This window comes from Podarcis gaigeae (genome assembly GCF_964106915.1).
Source record: "Podarcis gaigeae genome assembly, chromosome: 3".
Classification (NCBI taxonomy): Eukaryota; Metazoa; Chordata; class Lepidosauria; order Squamata; family Lacertidae; genus Podarcis; species Podarcis gaigeae.
The window spans coordinates 82,172,905-82,189,345 of NC_139680.1; the positions used below are offsets into that span (position 1 = coordinate 82,172,905).

The 16,441-nt window shown below is 42.0% G+C and overlaps 1 protein-coding gene across 3 annotated transcripts in view; it reads left to right on the forward strand.

The window, feature by feature from the left end:
• The window catches only part of CDC42EP3 (CDC42 effector protein 3), an 83,173-nt gene that overhangs the window by 59,039 nt on the left and 7,693 nt on the right, over positions 1-16,441 (forward strand). The window contains exons 1-3 of one of the 3 annotated variants that reach the window (XM_083732801.1): positions 1,271-1,332; positions 1,708-3,692; positions 4,068-4,678. The exons of the other annotated variants lie outside the window; for them this stretch is intronic. The gene's annotated coding sequence lies outside the window, so the exon portion shown is untranslated. Of the gene's footprint in view, positions 1-1,270; positions 1,333-1,707; positions 3,693-4,067; positions 4,679-16,441 lie in introns of those variants that run through there. 3 annotated transcript variants of the gene reach the window in all.

Sequence of the window (16,441 nt, forward strand, 5' to 3'; positions counted from 1 at the left end):
AGGGAAGAGGCTGGCACAAAGAGCACCCTGAGGCACTTTTTGGGTGTATAGTTATTCCAAAGACTATCACTTTTCAGGTTGTGTGATTCATGGAACAGGCTATAGATCAGTTTTGAGGCTAACCTATTTGGAGTTGTGGGGTCTAAGGGGGTGTAAGTCAGGAAACCCTCCTTCTTCAGCTGAAGGGGTCAAGCGCAGTGAAGACGCAGTATTAAGGTCAACTTTTTTTCCTGCAGCACAGGTTCACCCAATCGTAATATGCCTCGCAGACTGATAAATAATATGGAATATTTCCCACGCATTGGCTTCCTTCCCCTCTGAGTATCATAAGTTTACAACTTGTCATCAATAAAGAGGTATGTGTTTGAACTCACACCTTGCGTCTTGCCTGTTTATTTCTGGTATCCTCACACAATGTACGATTTAGTGGCCCTGTTTAATCATGTTTAAGAAACAGGCAGCATTTCACCTGCTCTGGTAACAACAAAGAAACAAAGAAACAAACAAGTTATTCAAAAAGAACAGTTCAGAAGAGGAAGTGATGATATACCCCAGCTAAACAACGGAAATGGAGTGGATATAATAAGTTTTAATCTGATGCCTCCATCATGGCCTACTGTAGGTAGATAATTATTTTTTCCCTAATATTATTTTCATCTTGATTCTAAGCATGTTTCTGTGAAATAAGTAAGTCCATTGATTTCAGAGGTTTTGCTTCCAAGAAAGTGTGCCTGGGATTGTGGTGTTGTCTTCCTTTCTTCAGTGATTTGATGCGAGTCTCACTAATTTCAGTAGAAATTGCTTCCAGATTGTCACACATCTGCATTTGAGGGATAGTTAAATTCTTCATGCTGCTCAGCAGGATGATATAGATGACAAAGCTACCCTGTGGTGAGAAATTTCACCTCAGAGTAGTTTATCTTTGTGGGAAGAGACTGAGAGACATTAGCCACAGAAAGTAAAGATGGGTATCAGAAAGTACAATTGGTGCTTAGATACCGTTCTCTTCAGAGGATTTCTTGGATACTATTTATATTCATGCTAATATAATGATGATTTCACATATGCTATAAGTTCATAACCAGAAAAGTATGAAACTGCTACCATCCCCTTGTTCATTCAAGCTGTTACCTGGAAACTAATTGAATATTCGTATTACATATTAGCTATCACTTTTGATGGGTTTACTGTATATCTTTTCTGTTAAGTTAGAACCTATTCAATTGTCTTAGTTTCCTCCACTCAAGGAATTGTCAGGTTTCTTTGGGGATCCCTTCAAAGACTTACAAGCAGTCTCAAATAACTTCATTTTCCAGGATTCCCTTAGGCAAGGTGTGACAATTAGGTAAAGGTAAAGGTACCCCTGCCCGTACGGGCCAGTCTTGACAGACTCTGGGGTTGTGCGCCCATCTCACTTAAGAGGCCAGGGGCCAGCGCTGTCCGGAGACACTTCCGGGTCACGTGGCCAGCGTGACATCGCTGCTCTGGCGAGCCAGAGCCGCACACGGAAACGCCGTTTACCTTCCCGCTGGTAAGCGGTCCCTATTTATCTACTTGCACCCGGAGGTGCTTTCGAACTGCTAGGTTGGCAGGCGCTGGGACCGAGCAGCGGGAGCGCACCCCGCCGCAGGGATTCGAACCGCCGACCTTTCGATCGGCAGGTCCTAGGCGCTGAGGCTTTAACCCACAGCGCCACCTGCGTCCCAGGTGTGACAATTAAACTGGTATAAATACTGTTGATGTGTATGGTGTAAAGTTGCATTTCAGATTATGGCTACCAGCCACCCAGTCTGGAAATGGGGAGGAACCAAATCTGCATTGGCTCCTTTTTGGCTTCTAGGGATAAGGTGCCCTATAAAATCTTAATAGGTTTCAATGCTCACCACACCATTTGTTTGTTCCTTGCTTCCATCCCAGCTTTTCAGATCAACCTCCTGCACCTTCTTGATGGTACCATTCATGTGCCAGCTTCAGTCAGCAAGGGCACATAGAGAGGCATTGCATGTGGCTGCTCTGTAATTCTAAAAATCTGTTCCCTTTAAAGCCCATCAAAATCCGAGTCCGGGTGCCATGTTGAATCGCTGGAAGGTTGATTTGTTTGGGCTGATGCTGTCCTAGAAAGAAGAAGATTGATTTGTTTGGGCTGATGCTCTACTAGAGAGGAGAATGTGGCTAGGTACCCAAACAAATAAACTGCTTCCAGGGGTCCCCCTCCCTGCCTTTGGCATGTGGCTAGTGCTTATTACCTTAAGTTAGTGATGGCTAAACTTGGCCCTCCAGCTGTTTTTGGACTACAACTCCCATCATCCCTAGCTAACAGGACCAGTAGTGAGGGATGATGGGAATTGTAGTCCCAAAGCAGCTGGAGGGCCGAGTTTGGCCATCACTGTCTTAAGTGAAAGAACTCGATTTAGGCTTTTATGCCCACCTGTCATGGAAGTTCTTATTCTCAATCCTACGGATGTGCAGACAGGCTTGGTGGTAAGGGAAAGAATTCTCTACAACATACTCAGAGGCTTGGCGTTTATACTTAGCATATTCCCTGCCTCGTATTGCAAATATATTCTTTCACTGAACCCTGGCGATCCCTGCATGTGGCAAATTGCTTGAGAGGGTTTATTTTCCTAAACCTATTCTTTATCCTACAGGCAGCAGCTGGGGCACAATGTGTCTCCCCCACCCTCTTGCTGGTAGGCATGGAAGAATGCACCTCTCCGTTCAGGGAGTTATGCTGTCTGAACTTCAGATACAAACCAGCGCTAGAATTCTGATTTTGGAACAGAGTCTGACATATATCTGATACACATATCCAGACACATCTGGATATTTGGCTCTTAAAAGGAATTCTCAAATGTCACTCTCTATTACCAAGCTGGCATTTTACATGCGTTTTGTAAACTATATTATGTTTTACAGAAGAGGCAAATTTTCTCTCTCTCTTCATGCATGTTTCACATATTGTTTGTATGGGAGTAACTGGATCTTCTCATCTAGGCCAGAGTTAATTTAGACTAAAATCGCTTTAAATTGCCTACCACAATTAGTCATTGACTATCATTGACTGCATTTGATATAACCCCCTCTAGCTTTGCTATAAAATCAAATTAACTGTTGAGGGTAATATGGTTTAACTTAGATTCCTAAACTCCCTTTAATTCAATTTATTCTCTGAGGTGAACAAGCTAGAGCTGGGATGTTGTGGAAGACAAGAGACATATACTATTATTTTGTCTATGTTTTTCAGGATGCACATTCCATGTACACAGTGAAGGGTCTGTTTTCAGTTAGAGATACCAAGAGCTAAGTAATCTTAGGATGTCTAGAATGCCTGCTGCCAGTGTTACTAATGATAAATTCCTAGTAGGGAGTTGTCTTTGCTGTCGGATTACCATTTACGTTTTCAAATTCTGATAATGAGCTCTACTTTGGGCAAACACTCCGTTGTGGGGCTTTGGTTACTATATTCTCACCCCCCAATAAAATTCTATTCAATTCTGCTAATAACTTTGTAGGTAGTGGTGATCAGTTCCCATTCCGGCCCATTCTCAAAGCCATATCGACTATGGCAGCTGCTGCATGAACTGACTTCCATATGCAGGCATGACCACATGAAGGCCAGTGGCATGGCTTCATCCTCGTTGACGTTGAGTTTGCATTGACAGGCTGCTAGTGTGGCTTGTTAAGTGCTCAAGGTAAAGTAAGGTAAAGGTACCCCTGCCCGTACGGGCCAGTCTTGACAGACTCTGGGGTTGTGCGCCCAACTCACTCAAGAGGCCAGGGGCCAGCCCTGTCCGGAGACACTTCCGGGTCACGTGGCCAGCGTGACATCGCTGCTCTGGCGAGCCAGAGCCGCACACGGAAACACCGTTTACCTTCCCGCTGGTAAGCGGTCCCTATTTATCTACTTGCACCCGGAGGTGCTTTCGAACTGCTAGGTTGGCAGGCGCTGGGACCGAGCAGCGGGAGCGCACCCCGCCGCAGGGATTCGAACCGCCGACCTTTCGATCGGCAAGTCCTAGGCGCTGAGGCTTTAACCCACAGCGCCACCTGCGTCCTAAGTGCTCAAGAGTAGTGTGCAAAAAACATAAGATGTTGTTTTTTGCATAGCATTGGCCTTCAGTGACCCTCACTGTGCATGCGGCAGGCAGGAGAAAGTTAGTATGCCTTGTGGCCACTGTAAGGGAGATGGTTGTGACAATATGCTTCCACAGATGATGGCTAGAGGGACACAGGTGGCACTGTGGTCTAAACCACTGAGCCTCTTGGGCTTGCCAATCAGAAGGTCGGCAGTTCGAATCCCCGCAACCCCATTGCTCTGTCCCAGCACCTGCCATCCTAGCAGTTCGAAAGCATTCCAGTGCAAGTAGATAAATAGGTACCACTGCAGCAGGAAGGTAAACGGGGTTTCTGTGCGCTCTGGTTTCCGTCACAGTGTTCCGTTGTGCCAGAAGCAGTTTAGTCATGCTGGCCACATGAACCAGAAAGCTGTCTGTGTACAAATGCTGGCTCCCTTGGCCTGAAAGTGAGATGAGCGCCACAACCCCATAGTCGCCTTTGACTGGACTTAACCATCCAGGGGTCCTTTACCTTTTTCAGATGATGGCTGTGGTCTCAAGTTTCATAGAGGTTTCGCTGAGCACATGGAGCTCTGTGGGGGCAGAGACTGATGATTAACCATGTAAGTGCTAGAAAAAAATGTGCCTTGTGCACAATGATCCTATTTCTGTGAAGGCTAAGATTCTATGATAATTCCATACTTCAAATGGCATTCGAAAATACTTGCCTCAGTGTTAAGGATGTTAAGGACAGGAGTAGGATAGCAGCAGCAGTGGGAGGCGGCATCACCTTGCCTGAATATGCTGAGGGGTTCCTACAGTGTGGCACTGCCTTAGAGTGATGTTTACCTGGAAAAAGAGTTTTCTTAATCTTGACATTCACTCTGTGGAATGTTCTTTTCAGGAAGGCTTTCCTGGTTCCAAATCTGCAATGGGGCCTTTTAGATATATGAATTTCATAGTTTGCAAAAGAGGTAAAGCTATGTATTTCTACACAACTTACTCCTATAAGCCCACTCCATGGGATGGTCTCAGACCTAACACTGAGTAGAGAAAAGTTGGATATAATCCACGAAGAAGCAAAAGTGTTCTTGAACTACTCTGATTCTTCTCCACGGTGCATGTGCAGAATAATTTGTCCATGGATCATATCCCTTACTAGTTTATCAATTTTATACTTTCTCAGGGACTAATTCTTTGGGTAATATCTGATGAAAATAATGAGTCTCAAATAATATGAGGAGTATGGAGTTTCTTTAAGCTAAATATATGGGATTGTTGGCATCGAGATAAATTGCAGTTCCATAGGGGTCACTGGAAGAGCTTTAATTTCAACTCAGTTAACCTCAGCTAATTTAAAATACATTAAAAATGTTTAAATCATATGCTTTCACTCAGGCTTTTTACATCAGCCCTTGCATGTAGCTAGTGGTCAAAAAATATATATATATGGGAGGAACCTTTTCTTAATTTACCATGGAAAATCAACTCAATTAACCAGCATAAATCCAGTCCTGAGACATTAGCTATGGGAATTAAATGCCAAATCAATTTGGTGTTTTGTCAGTTGATAGTGTCTGAGCCTAAAATCCTGCAGCGTCGTTTGCTCTCTTGTTTAGTTTGGCTTAAGACTAAAGCAAAGTCTTTTGCATTTGGGAGTCTACCAAAACTTGGCAGTTATATCTGTTTGCCATGGAATCCCTGGCCTGACACACCCAAGATCAAATACTTGATTGGATATACCTTGTTGCTCGTGAATGTTTCCAGTATTAGAAATTTAATGTTCTTTTGATCATATTGTGCAGGTTTGGATATAATGCTAAACCATGGTTTAGTGAGATCAGGACAGGCCTAGGCAAACTCCTTTCTCCTACAGTAGGTCACAAATAAGAGTTCAGAAGCTTTGGTTTCTGTTATAGATTAGTCAGAGCTTGCCATGTTGTCCAAATCCAACACACTTTACACTCCATGTATGTATGAAGTGTGTGAAGATGACTTGTTTCAACAAAGCATAGTTATGATTAACTACAGTTTAAGATTTGGATGTGTGCATAATCTGAAGCAAAGTTTCCAGTGCCATTGCAGAAGTGCTGAAGGACAGAGAGAGGCATGTGGAACCAGGCTCACTGTTGCTCACCCTTGTAATGTTGAGCCATGGTTTAGTCTTGCATGCCAGCTAGATCATTGTTGGGAAAGTCCATAGATAAGATCAAATCCGTGAAAAGGAAAATGTTATTCAGATGAGATCAGACAAAAACTGAAATAATTTCCCTCAGAAAACCCTGCTTCTATGCATAGAAATATCCATACTCTTGTGTAGTCAGCTATAGACTTTCATTGGCATGAAGTGCAATCATATGCATATTTATTTGGAACTTAGTCCCATTGAATTCATGGGGGTTATTCACAAGTAAGTATGTTCAGGACTACAATCTAAGATGAACCATTTCAGCTAGTAGATTAAAACTTAATTACTAATTCTGTGGTGTTTGCTCAGTCCACTTCTGTACCCTCAATATCTGCCTTCAAGCACTCCACATGATCAGGGTTTGGGCTGTGCTTCTAGACATCCAACAGAACATGCAGATATTGAAGCAAGGTATGCAGTATTGGTGCTGAAGACTGGAAGCCCTCCATGTGTTTGGGGATTGAGTGGACACCCATTCCCTTGGACTGTGACTGCTGCTTTAGAGTTGTCAAGCAAACTATCTCCTGAAAATCAGTTTCTGAAAGGGTAATAGGATGAAGAACACTGTTCAGTCAATCACTTAATGCCTTTTTGTCTGTATTCCCCCCCCCACACACGGTATAAAATGGAGGTCTAGCATACAATTTTAGATGTTGTGACTGAAACATGGTCTGATTACTGTTTATTTTAGTCTGCTGAATGGAGTAAGGCAGTTGTAGTTAGGCAGAGCCCACACCTACAGTAGGCAGAGAGAACCATCTGCATGGCTTGAAAGATAGTATTAAGTTACACATCAAAGAGAACAATATCCCAGCTTGTCTCATTTTCCTAAAATAGGGGGTGTTTGTGATATGTAGATATGTATCTACTGCAGGGGTGGGCAGCCTAGTTTCCTGTGGGTGGAAGGAACAGAAAAAACAACGGAGATGGTTTGGTAGACAGAAAAAACAATATGGCAGAAGAAAGAAAGAAAGAAAGAAAGAAAGAAAGAAAGAAAGAAAGAAAGAAAGAAAGAAAAGGGGCAGCCATCACAATCACACTTGTTTCTGGTCACACTGAAAAGGGGAACATGCACTTTTGGCTCTAGTACTGCCACACAGACTTTGGTCCCATCCATTACTGGTCTACAATCCCCAGCAGAACCCTTGAAGAAATCCCTTGGCAGGACAGAGGTCCCCACTCCTTATCTGCTGGATGAAGGTGCAACATGACATCTGTGTGATTAACTCTTACACAAAGGCCTACTAGAAAGTGGGAGACAGGACTCTTCTTATGCTTCAAAAAGAGTCTAAAACTTGAGATCTCAACCCAAATGTTTGGAGTTGGTGTAGTATTACCTAGAGCAGGGGTGAGGAACCTCCTGCCTAGGTCCCCAGTGTTGCCTTCCAGGGTTCTCTATCCAGTCCTAAGGACTCTGACTAGGTCCATCAAAAGCAAATGCAGACATGGCATTGCAAGGACTTAAAGGCCCTGGGACACAGGCACAGAAACAAATTTCCATAAAATTTTCATAGATATCTGGGAAGTTAAGGCTAGGGTTGCCATATTTCAAAAAGTAAAATTCCTTAAGCTTTCTGAGCTGTTTCCGCTGCTTTTCTCATTGCGTTGCCATACATCTGGGTTTTCCCTGACATTTCGCTGTTTCGGCAAAATTCCCCTGACGCCATTTTTACACTGGAAAACCACGACGTTTCAGGAATTTTCCTGACGGATGGCAAGCCTAAGTTAAGGCAGTGGTGGCTGGGGTCTTACCAGCAATGTGATTCACAGTGCGCCCAGCTGCCTTTTTAAGCAAAGTAAAAAAATGTAAGTTTTAGAGAAGGGACAGAAGGAAGGAGATCTGTTGTGTAAGATCTCCCAATCAGCCATAATTTTATACATGTATAAGGAAGCACTGCACTAAGATTTTTCACTTTCTACAACCCACTGCATTGTTGGCTTGCTTTTGTATTTATTTGTATTTAAAATATTTCTATGTGGCCCTTCAATGAAACTTTCAGGTTGAGTTACCAGGGAATAATCTGTTGTCTCTCGAGATAGAGGGATGCCAGCAGCAACAACACAGAGGTAACAACAACAAATAAACACCAGCAGCAATAATCATACTGCACAATCAACAAACAGCAGTAAACAGAAATCGTCAAACAGTTAAAAACCAACCATAAAATACAACGGAATGCATGAAACCACAGTTAGGCTTTCAGTTCAAAAACCCAGGCAAATAAATAGGTCTTTGCCTTGCCCTAAAATGATATCAGAGCTGCTGCCCTTAGATCAGATGACACTCTGCAAAACATCTATTTTAATACACAACTCTTTTTCAACAGACCATTTCTCCTAATTATACCATCATCTGAAAACTAAGAAAGATTGTGTGTGAAATATTTAAAGGTTAATGAATTTATAACACTTTTTCTTATTTTGGAAAATGTCCTTTTCAGTTGAAGGAGGATATGTAAATCCCAAAACCCATTTTATAAATAGCAACTCATCTGATTACCTGTGGTAAGTAAAAACTACCCCACCCTCTGGCTATGAACTGGAGAAGGAAGCCTTCCTAAACTAGAACAGCTGATTTATCCCCCCCCCCCCCCTTAGCTAGTCAGTGTGCAGACTTTAGGAGAGGGAAAGAAAGGACTCTATTTTCTTCTGGATGTTCATTTGCAAGGACTTCTAAATATACTTATTTAAAAATATTTTAGTTAAAATCAGTGGGACTTGCTTTCAAGTAAAGCCGTAAATTACATCACTGCTGAAATATAAGTGTTCATTCTTACTTTGCTTTTGATATAAATGACACCAGGCCAAAACTTGTAGAACAGGCAAACTGTGTGGTTGTTTCTACCCTGCTTATGGATATAATGAGCGGCTATTACTGCCTAATGTTGACTTAAACATAAGTCACAATACAACTCCACCTGTTTCAGTTGACTTAGTGGGGCTACACCGATGCACATGACTTGAGAGTAGTCAGCGATTCCCATGTAGACCCAGAGAGAGCAATGTAACAAATATTGTTGCTGTCCAGCAAATTTCACAAACCACATCCAGCATTTCCTAGGATTCCCTTTTAACTAAAGCCATGCACAGTTCTACATTACACACAGTCATTTGTTTTCCAGTTACGCTAGACAAGAGCCAAGGCAATAAGGTAAAAAAATATATGACCCTTAATGCACAGATGGCCTCAAGGAGGGTTAAATGTGCAGGAGGATTCTAGAAGGGAGGTTGAAGCAAGTCTTGGCATGTCTCTCCTCCTAGTCAGAGGCGAAAGCTATGCGTAAGACTGCAGAATGTCATTGCCACCTAGGACTTCCCTTCAGCTTACTGATAGGAAAATGCCACAGCAGAAAGTAAAGCTGCTCTTACTACATAATTGTTAAGATTGTTTGAGTAACATTAACATGACAGTAGGAAGAGGTTGGCCATAAATATCATGCCTATTTGTATCATTAGGGGTTAGCGCACTTAAATGGAGTTTTCGTATTTTTGTGCAAAGCTTTGCTATGGGGTGGGCTTCTCAAAATCAAGAAGATCGCTCCAGTAGCACATGGGGGGAATCATTCAAAGGCCACTGGGAGGTATATTGTGTAAGCTATCACAGCAATGGGTTTAGGACATCCTTAATTCATGGGTCATGTAATGATGCTTTCAGGGACGATTCCCAACATTCTTGTCCAGAAATCTGTGCTCCCACAGAACATCCCCAAAGTTAAAGGTAAAGGTACCCCTGCCCGTACGGGCCAGTCGTGTCCGACTCTAGGGTTGTGCGCCCATCTCACTTTAAGAGGCCAGGGGCCAGCGCTGTCCGAAGACACTTCCGGGTCACGTGGCCAGTGTGACAAGCTGCATCTGGTGAGCCAGTGCAGCCCACGGAAACGCCGTTTACCTTCCTGCTAGTAAGCGGTCCCTATTTATCTACTTGCACCCGGGGGTGCTTTCGAACTGCTAGGTTGGCAGGCGCTGGGACCGAGCAACGGGAGCGCACAACGCTGCGGGGATTCGAACCACCAACCTGATGATCAGCAAGTCCTAGGCGCTGAGGTTTTACCCACAGCGTCACCTGCGTCCCAAAGTTACCAAGAGCCTATTCAGACATTCAAGAGGGCATATGGTAGAGTCCTCATACCACCGAAATCACTTGTTTGAAAATGTTGCCACATATCTTTTCACAAAATTCTTACCTCTCCTGAATGAAAATTCTTACCTCTCCTCTTCCTACATTTAAGGGATTCAGATGTTTAAGCACTTTCTTCATAGTTGAACAAGAAAAGCCCATGTGGGAATGTTAAGGACAAAGCTTGCATGTGTATCTTCTCCTGACTTTAAGCCCCCACAAGTTCTTTGAACCCTTGAAGAGAACTAAAGACCAGTATGCTAGATTTGGTTAAGGTGCTGTCAGAAATTTGAGAATAACTATTGGGGACAGGCCAACAAAGGTCTGTATAGTGAAAGCTATGGTTTTCCCAGTAGTGATGTATGGAAGTGAGAGCGGGAACATAAAGAAGGCTGATCGCCAAAGAATTTATGTTTTTGAATTATGGTGCTGGAGGAGACTCTTGAGAGTCCCATGGACTGCAAGAAGATCAAACCTATCCATTCTTAAGTAAATCAGCCCTGAGTGCTCACTGGAAGGACAGATCCTGAAGCTGAGGCTCCAACACTTTGGCCACCTCATGAGAAGAGAAGACTCCCTGGAAAAGACCCTGATGTTGGGAAAGATGGAGGGCACAAGGAGAAGGGAACGACAGAGGACGAGATGGTTGGACAGTGTTCTCGAAACTACCAGCATGAGTTTGACCAAACTGCGGGAGGCAGTGGAAGACAGGAGTGCCTGGCGTGCTCTGGTCCATGGGGTCATGAAGAGTCAGACACGACTAAACAACAACAATTGGGGATGGGCACCATTTTTATCTATACACACATTTTACTGCACTGTGTGATCCATCCACACTGATGCTATGATTTCCCGTATCTACTGTGTAGACTAGCAGCTGTTCAGTTGCAAAGATGGAAAATGCTGCATCACTACATCCAAAACCTGTGTGGGAACATCTTAGTTGGCAGGTTTGGCACTATGCAATGTTAAAGAGAGAACAATTCCTATGTTCCTTGCCGCTTCAGACAAGCCATGCACCAGCAGTGCCCCATGTGTGTGCAGTTTTCCACACTGTCTCATATTAACATTGTTATTGTTGATTCCCAGTACCTAAGATCACCCATGACCATCACATATCAAACCCCAGTGATATAAATTTTACACTGCCTTATCTAAAATGCCACACTATTCTGTTGCCAGTCATCAAGTATAGAGAAATCAAGTAAGCTGCATGCATGTGTGACTAGTCATTAGCCTTCAACAGTGCTATGGATCTGGTGTGTTTTAATTTCTTCTGTTTGCAGTTTTACTATGGTACAAAGACTGCTTTCATGCTTCATTCATGCACCACACTGAGCATTTATGCAAAAGCTTCTGGGAAATTACATCCAAACAGATTTACACAACACTCCCAGAGTATTAGTCTCCTGTCCATCTTTACTAATGGGCTGTTAGTAACCATTTATGTAACCATTTATAGTGATTTTAGTGGAGGAACAAATATTACTGTTGAATCAGTAGACATCACAAAGCCATATTTTCCAGGTTTAACCCAAGACTGAATTTGAACTTGGATGTATGAAAACACACATGCCCACTGAAAAAAATCACCTCCCACCCAAAAAAGCACTTATAAGACATTTTGCTCCTGTTTATTTTTCATATCCATAACCCACATTTTAAAAAACATCCTACCAATGTATGTATTAATTGCACACAAATCTTTCATTGAGATATATGCAAGAGAACAGTTCATACATCCTATTTGATACATGCTAATTCATGCCATTCATCTTTGCTTATAGAAAATTCCATGGTATATGTGGGGGGTGTTGTAAAAAGCTTAAGGAGGATAGCATGGATAACTGACACTTTTAAATACATTAGAAGGAAAGTATATGATATATCTTAAAAAGCAGAGACATCACCTTGCCAACAAAGGTCTGTATAGTAAAAGCTATGGTTTTCCCAGTTGTGATGTATGGAAGTGAGAGCTGGACCATAAAGAAGGCTGATTGCCGAAGAATTGATGCTTTTGAATTATGGTGCTGGAGGAGACTCTTGAGAGTCCCATGGACTGCAAGAAGATCAAACCTATCCATTCTTAAGGAAATCAGCCCTGAGTGCTCACTGGAAGGACAAATCCTGAAGCTGAGGCTCTAATACTTTGGCCACCTCATGAGAAGAGAAGACTCCCTGGAAAAGACCCTGATGTTGGGAAAGATGGAGGGCACAAGGAGAAGGGGACGACAGAGGAAGAGATGGTTGGACAGTGTTCTTGAAGCTACCAGCATGAGTTTGACCAAACTGCGGGAGGCAGTGGAAGACAGGAGTGCGTGGCGTGCTCTGGTCCATGGGGTCACAAAGAGTCGGACACGACTAAACGACTAAACAACAACAACATATGATATATCTGCCATATACTATTATTCTGTTTCACTTGGGACACAAAATGTGGAGCAAGAAGGCATACAATTGGCCTTCTGGTTCAGTCACTTGCTTCAGTGTTCATAGACATTTTGCCTAAATTTTATTGTAACTCAACCTCCTTGTTTCTTAGCTTATTCTTGTTGGATCAATCGAACAATCATTCACTCTCTTCCTTCTAACAGCATTAAGGGTATGGTCCAGGCAAAGTTAATGATTTTTCAGTTCCATTGGTTGCAGTGGGAGATATGTTGAAAGCTATTCTCCCCATAGCTACCTTGAAGGAGGATAAGGCTATCAATAGCCACTAGTAATAATGTTTACGTATTACCTCCAGTGTCAGAGGTTTTATGTCTCTGAATACCTAATGGGCCACCGTGAGAACAGAATCCAAATGTTCTCAAGTACCGAAATTAATGGAATTTTAAATGCTTAGCTTTGCTCAAAGCGTGCAATAAAAGTCTTTAAATGACCACTATGATCTCCTCCTTTTTAGACTTATATTTCTAGATTTAACATACCAAGTTCTTAATCAAATTTATTTTCTAAAAACGACTGGTAATCAAAGAAATACAAGCTGGTTGAGGAACATTATAGAAGAAGTGGTCCCCAGCCCATTGTACTCTGTGATGTAAAATTAGATTTTGTCTGATCCTAGTTCTTAGATTCTTCCTTACACAACCACTCTAGGAAAAGTTTTGCAGGGTGGGATTTAAATCTCATAAATAAATACATAGGACGGTATTCAGCAAAATAGTTGTGCTCATATATGCAAGGATCACCACTAGTACTGTGGTACCTCAGGTTACAGACGCTTCAGGTTACAGACGCTTCAGGTTACAGACTCTGCTAACCCAGAAATAGTATCTCAGGTTAAGAACTTTGCTTCAGGATGAGAAGAGAAATTGTGTGGTGGTGGCGTGACAGCAGCGGGAGGCCCTATTAGCTAAAGAGCCAGTGTGGTGTAGTGGTTAAGAGTGGTAGTCTCGTAATCTGGGGAACCGGGTTCGCGTCTCCGCTCCTCCACATGCAGCTGCTGGGTGACCTTGGGCCAGTCACACTTCTTTGAAGTCTCTCAGCCCCACTCACCTCATAGAGTGCTTGTTGAGGGGGAGGAAGGGAAAGGAGAATGTTAGCTGCTTTGAGACTCCTTAAAGGGAGTGAAAGGCGGGATATCAAATCCAAACTCTTCTTCTTCTCAAGTTAAGAACAGTTTCAGGTTAAGAACAGACCTCCAGAACAAATTAAGTTCTTAACCCAAGGTACCACTATACAATGGTAAACTCCACATAGTCCTCAGATCTGCTTCAGAGGGTTAGGGGAAAGTCCAGAAGAGACTTAGGAGTTGTGTAGGGGGAAGAAAGGGGAAGAATGGAAACATAGCTTAGTGTTACGTTGACTAGAACCTATGGCTTTTGATCTACGCATCTTGTGATCCCTATGGTCTTTTTGGAATTCAATATCCTTCCTAAAGTATTTAATCCAAAACAGCTCTGTTTTCTTCTTGAATGCTTATCTTAACACTATCAATGACTCATCTATGACTCAGATCCTTGCATGCTCACACACCCTCTTTTGTTCTGAAAATCTTGAGTGTATCCTATCCAAACAAAATTATCTGAGAACTGATTAAAGCATTTCACACCTTTCATTTTGATCAGTTTGGTATCTGAAAGAAGAATGCCATTACATAACTTGACTTGTGAACATTTAAATTTCAAAGTCAGCATAATGCAAAATTCTTTAAAACGTCATTATGACCAATATCCAGAGGTTCCTTTTGTAGCATATTCATTGTCTTATATTTACAGCTTATAAAATAAATAGTATCTATCCTCTCCAGGGCCATAGTGCTTAAAAATTGCTCATTTGAAAGAAGAAAGGGAGACATAAACCTTTGCTTGGAAACACGACTAAAGCTCTGCTGCTCTTTTTTTCAGCATCAAAAACGCATTTCTTGCATTCCTGTTTCTAACAAAAATAGCAAATACAGCAGAAAAGAATAATTCTAGTTGTATCTGTGAACTTCAGTATCTGGTCCATGACTAAGATGGGGTTCATTTAGCATAGCAGTTAAGAGTATGAGCTATGAACAGAAGTCAGAAGTTCAAATCCTGGCTTGGCCACAAACATGCTAGGAACTAATCATACTGGTCTTACAGGGAGACTTGTGAAGATTACTGAGATAAGGTATATGAAGCACTTTGAGCAGTTAGGAAAAAGCGTTGTATAAATACTAGTCATTTAAGAGTCAGTGTGGTAGAATAGTTAGGGCAGGGATAGCCAACGTGGTGCCCTCCAGATGTTGTTGAACTACCATCAGACCCAGGCAACATGACCAAGAGTCCAAGATGATGGGAACTGTAATCCAAAATCATCTGAGGGGCATCACATTGGCTTACCCTGGGTTTGAATGTTGGAAATCCAGACTCAAGTGTAATCTCTCTGTTTGCAGACTTTATTTTCAAAATGGCAGCAGAGTAAAGCAACTATAAATCCTAAATACAGAGGTCAAATCTGCTCTGTGCTTTCCTTGCCCAGCTTGAGTCAGCAGCCCATTATCCACATTTTTAAAAAGAAAGAAAAAAAGATAGAAAAGTGAAGATGGTGAGGTAAGGAAGGCATATGTGATGATAAATCAAGATCAAAGCTCGAGGCTGGAACAATGAGTCAACAGCTTTGGTCTCTTCAAATAACGCCCAAAATTTCTCCCAGGTTTATTCGTGCTTATTCGGGATTTATGATAATTGCATTCACTTTCCCCCCATTTTTTCCTAAATGTAACGTGTCCTCTTGTCTTTATTTTTTAATAGATATCCAGGATTGTAGAACAATATGTTTTGCCACTAGAGTTGCTCTATTCCTAAAATGAGATGGTTGAAAGCAAAATTTATGCAGGCTGACAGAACCAACTTAATCCACCATCCTACTTCATAATAGATGCAAAGGCAAAATCAAAACAGATGTAGTAGATTGACTGACTTGTTTTCAGAGAACCCACACTTGAAGAATATGTCTGGGTGTAAATGTGATCTAAACATTATTTTTTTAAATATATACCATGGTACTTCTTATGAATCTCACTGCTGAGGTGAATAAATCTGTCTATTGTATCATCTCACCTACACTGTGAGACAGTCTCTCTCGGCATAGCCTAATTAGTCCAAGGCTGCTCAGCGTGCTTTATGACAGAGTGAATATTTGAACCCAAGTCTCCTCAGTCCTACTTAGATACTCTTATTTATTTATTTGTGCTTTTTTTTTTTTACTTATCAGCCACTAACTGCGAAAGAGCCTTTGAGCAATGTAACAGCAAAGAAAATTAAGATCCAAATGCATAGTATAAAAACAAAAAAAGAACACATTACAATAAAATCATTATTAAGATCCATAAACAGACACAATAAAACTTCAGCAGCAGAAAACAGTTATCAATAAACAACAGAACATCCATCATTATCTTTCAAATGCCTGGGAGAAGAGAGCGGTTTTTACCTGACACTGAAAGGATGCAAATGAGGGCATTAAGCAGACCAGAGCTAACTAGGACGTCACACTGGAGCCAAGCCTGATGGAAGTGAGAACATGCTCTCTGTATTACACAAAGGAGGGTGATATTGTAACTTCCTTAAAATGCTTGCTGCAATAGATGTTTGACAAGTATATGAAGTT